At 39.4% G+C, this 5045-nt stretch overlaps 1 long non-coding RNA gene across 1 annotated transcript; it reads left to right on the forward strand.

Annotated features, from left to right (window-relative positions):
• Positions 1 to 682: 682 nt before the first annotated feature.
• LOC128091326 (uncharacterized) lies at positions 683 to 4643 on the forward strand. Its single transcript, XR_008211352.1, has 3 exons — positions 683 to 741; positions 2288 to 2321; positions 2610 to 4643. It is a non-coding gene; the product is annotated as an uncharacterized LOC128091326 (long non-coding RNA).
• Positions 4644 to 5045: the final 402 nt, after the last annotated feature.

Below are 5045 nucleotides of genomic sequence, written 5' to 3' on the forward strand. Positions count from 1 at the left end.
AAAGATAATAAGTTACATTTCCTGCATTCAAGTACCTACAGAGGCCTTGCAAACTAGCAGATTTATAAACAGAGTGAGGACATAGGCTTGAGCCCTGGCACACAATAGCTCAACTGTTAAGCTGCCAAGGCGCCTTCGTGACAGCACGCAGTCTCCCTGACAATGTCCAGCAACAGTTTTGGAAACAGCACAAGCCAGAGAATTGATGCTCCCCATCAACAGCCCAGGCAACACCACTTCTGAGGAATGGGAAGAGCAGAAAGACAGTTCAGCCATATTAAATTATATTAGCAAGGTCTATTTTATATAACACTACAAATGTAGTCAGATGAGAGATAAGTGGAAAATACCTCTCAGTGCTACTCACCTGGAAAAGCTTCAAACTGTACAATCAAGGAGAATTTAAACATACATCAGTAAAAGATAGTGAGTCTGCAGTGTATTTCATTGGATGTATGGTGCACAGGGCAGGTATGCCCTTACAGAGTTAGGCAGAGGAACTTCACACTATGGGATTGTATGGGAACTGCTGAGTCACGGCCTGAACCTCTGATTGACCATCTGAGGCAAGCAATGAGTCAGCCATAGGAGCACAGGTGAAGGTAATTCTCCTGTGCTACCGGAAGGGGTGAAGCCTGGCTCCACCTCTCCTAGATCCCATTTAAGAGCTGACTGGCACTGAGGAAGGATCTCTTCCTGGAGATCATTCCTTGTGGAGAATATTGTGAGCTTACAACATTGGTAAGCATTTTCCATTTATTATCTTACTGTTGTAATAATCTTACTTAGCCTAACTTTCCTGTATATTTCTTAATTATAACATCTGTATGTTCACTGATTATACAGGGACAAACAGCAGTTAAGTCAGAGCATGAGATTTTCAGCTGGCTGAAAGGTTGTGTACATCTTCTGTAGGAAGCTAATGTAAGATTTGGGCATAGCCCAAGATTTCCTGTTCTTGGTGAGAGAAAGAAAAAATGAATGAAAAAAGAGAAAGGAAGAAACACTCACTACAAACTCTGTTGTTACAGCACGCTAAAATGCTAAAAGTTAAATGAATTGACCTAGCAGTCCTCTCAGACAAGACAGAAAGAGATTCTAACAGCATAGACATCTCCATACTATCACATTAGCTAGTAAGCACTTGCTTACACATTTTTCAAAACAGAAACAACAAAATCAAACTTTTCTAATTCCAGTCAAGTACTCAAGTCAGATTGTTAAAAATGGTTACGTGCTACCAAAAGAAAGGTGAAAAAATGAAATGTCACATAATGACAGAATGCTTGAGGCTGTAAGGTACTTCTGCAGGCCATCTGGTCCAGCCCTCTGCTTAAACAGGGCCACTTAGAGCCGGTTGCTCAGGGTGACATCCAAACGTCTTTTGAAGCTCTCCAAGGATGGAGACCCAGAGGGCCACCTGCTCCAGTGCTCCATCACCCTCACAGTAAATCAGCATTCACTTATTTCAGATGAAAAAGTCATACGGAACATTCTTCAATTCCATTAGATAGACATTGGGGAAAAGAAAAAACCACCTGCTTTGTTGAGGGGAAAAGAAAAAACCCATAATAATGTGGTTGAGGAAAGGGGCTTATATGCTATATCTGATCAAGCATCTTTTTTTTTTTTTTTCTTCACTGCCTACTACAACAAATGTATCATAACTGATCTGTAAGAAATGCTGGAGGCAAGCTGTGGAGTTCACTGGGAGTTCATGCCATCATCATTTTTAAGACTGATTATGAAAGAAATTTTCCACCAAGCAAGAAAAGATTGTGTAAACTAGGAAAAGTGGCCTAGTTAAAGATAACTTAAACCTGAAGTCAGACTTAGGTGAGGAAAGAGACCACATTTACTACACATTCTCTGAGAATAAATCTGATGATAAGTGAAGCTAGGCCACAATGACAGGAAAAACTGGATTTGTATTTACATGTTCTCCTGTAAAAGGTAACCTAGTAGTAAATTCCTATTTTTAGTGACAAATAGGAATGCAGTACTACTGGGCTGAATAGTAGGAAAGGACAATATTGGGAGTTAAGGAGTTCTTTTTTTTAAGATTCACTTGCATTCAGAGCATCTCCAATAAGAAGGAAAATCTCCAGAGGTTATGATCAAGGGATCCTGATCTATGAACTAATTAAAATAGGACACGATTGCCCCACAACAGAGCATTTTTGAGATCCTAGCTAACTTTTCAGAAAATACAAATCCACACTTGTAGTCTTTGCTAAAATGAGATGTCATTTAATCTTGTCTGCTAACGAGGTATTTTTCATAATAGGCTCACAAACACCAGATGTTCTTTCTCTCGGGAAGTAACTCTGCTTGGAGTTGTGTATAGACATACTCCTGAAATACTTCCCACTACAGATATCTTTTAAGGATGTATGAAGTAGGACTACACACTTACCATATAGTTGGCAATGACTAATTTCTGCAGCATTCATGCCATATATTAGATCAGTAGAGTAAAACTGGTAAGCAGTTTTCCTGTTTTTTTTTTTAAAAAAAAAGCCCTTTAGTAAAAGGAAACTCATAGGTGTTTCATATTTAAAAAAAAAAAAAAGCCAAAAGTTGGATTGCAAAGAGTCCTAATACATTAGGCACCTTTCAGAGAATCCACCAGTGCAATATAAATAGAGCACAAGCCAAAAGCAAGAGATGTCATAATAGATTCAATGTATCCCAGTACAAGATGAAGTGCAAAGCAGTAACCAAGCATCAAAAGAAACATTTGAACTTTTTCCAGCATCTTGCTAAATAAGCAAAAGAATTTGTTCATAGACACAGAGGACGTTATTCCCAAAACAGAGTAATAAACTAGTTAAGTTAGTACTGATTTGTCTGAAACCATTTTTCAGGGGATGTACCTCGGAGTTCAGCATGTACACACATTATGTTAATCATGTTTCATTACCTCCCATGAATGTGACAGAATGGAAGCTACTTTATGAACCTTCTACAACTATTCTGTCTGATGTATGTTTACAAGTTAGTGCTTAGGAATTTAAAGACACTTACAGAAAGTACTTGTCAGTTATAACGTAAGGAGCAGAATAAAGCGTGGATACTGCTTTGTCTCAGCTGCTGTTTTACATCAATTGCATGTGAACTGCAAGGAATGGAAGCAGGCCTGAGAAAGGAGCTAGGAAAGTGCTTTTAACATGGACAAGCTATATAGGAAAGAGCAAAATAAGTCATCATGGAATAATAAAATGGCCTGGGTTGAAAAGGACCACAGTGATCATCCAGTTTCAACCCTTTGCTATGTGCAGGATCGCCAAACACCAGACCAGGCTGCCAGAGCCACATCCAGCCTGACCTTGAATGCCTCCAGGGATGGGGCATCCACAGCCAAGTGAAGATAAGAAAGAAGCATGCAGGAGAGCCTGTGGCCCTCGAGCACTCCCGGAGCTGAAGGAGACTGAGGATTGTGACTCTTGTCTCACATTCTCCATTATAGATCCACTAAGATAACCCGTTAGAAGAGACCCTCTTCCTTTTGCAACAGAGGCTATAACAGAATGGCACCCTATTACTGGTACCATCATGTGTTACGGTAGCCCAAGTGGCAGAAGGTGGCACCTCCTAGGGGCTCCATTCCCAGTACTGAATGACATAACAGTGAACGTGGAAAGATTTAGTGGAATCTGGGAGATAAAATTTGATACTCTGCCTTTCAGCACACAGCTAATACTATTCAGCTAATAGTGGGTTCTACTGCGAGAGTGACCTGCCTTTTCAGCCTAACTGGCAGTAAAACCCAGAGAATTAAGATGTTTCTGATGACCAAGAGAGAAAAACTAGCTGATGGCTCACAGAGTTGGAAGAGCTAACACTGTGTACTCTGTTGAGTTGCATGGCCTTAAACAAGAATGAACTTTCAATTCATTGGGAAGAAATGAATTTAAAACAATTCTAATAGAAGAAACTGGTACATGTTAGTCCAGTACTTCCTGAAATCTTTTCAGAGTATTCCAAGCAGTGAGACAAAGCTAAAATAAAGTAAAAGGTGCAGTCAGAAGATTTCTGTGGGTAAACCTAGATCTCGGTTCAAGTTTTAAAGTGGAAATAACTCATGGAGATACTGAGTATTTAGACTGGTGTAAGGAGAAAACAGTCTTCACTGGAGACAAATAGGAACGAAAATGTTTACAGCCACAGCATTTTTCTTTTCATTGCTGCAAGATGGCTTAATATTTGTTCAAACAGCAGGGAAAAGACAATTCCATAGCTTTAGAGAAGAACAAGTGAGCAAATTCAAATAATACCATAGCAACAACTGTATGATCACCTCAGTGAAAGAAAATTAGATCCCTCTGGATCATGTGTGTAGGCACTGAAGGAACTGATATCGAAATGCTGGAACTTTATAAAATGTTTTTAATGTATTTCATTCACTTTTTACTATTAATATTATGTAATTAGAGATGGGATAAATGGATTTTCCTGCTCTTCTGCAGTGTGCTTTCCTTTCATGCCACCCTTCACGGTCCCTGACGCTGACTGACTTTGGTGCTGAAGTGTGGTTAGTTACAGCCTGCTGCAATTCTAACTGTGCAACAACCTCATGTAATTTTGTAGTGAAAATCAACATTAGATGTGATGGGAAATAAAATAAACTAAAAAAAAGCAATCAGTCAAGATCATTATTTTCAGAAAATAAATAAATAAGAAACAATATACCCAGAGGTTTAGATCAGCTCATGTCTGCTGGAGAGGAGATGAGCAGCATCATAAACCCAGTGTTCCAGGCATGCTGGAGTGTTCAGGGAAGAGCGAATGGCAGATAGTCACATATAAATAGGAAGAGAGGCTATTCAATTTCTGTGTCTTTTACAGAATTCACTTGCATACTTCAAGGATCACAACGTCTTTTATTTTTACCTGTAAGAGCAACGATGAGAGGAGGAATTCCACTCTTTTTCAGTACAAGAAAAAAAGATGGAGATCTAACCAGAAAAGCCAGTTGTAGCCAACCTGCCACCTCAGATCAGCTGATTGTGGAGATATTCTCATGATCAATTGCATGCCTCACA

Source organism: Tympanuchus pallidicinctus, unplaced genomic scaffold (genome assembly GCF_026119805.1).
Source record: "Tympanuchus pallidicinctus isolate F22 unplaced genomic scaffold, pur_lepc_1.0 scaffold5, whole genome shotgun sequence".
Taxonomy (NCBI): Eukaryota; Metazoa; Chordata; class Aves; order Galliformes; family Phasianidae; genus Tympanuchus; species Tympanuchus pallidicinctus.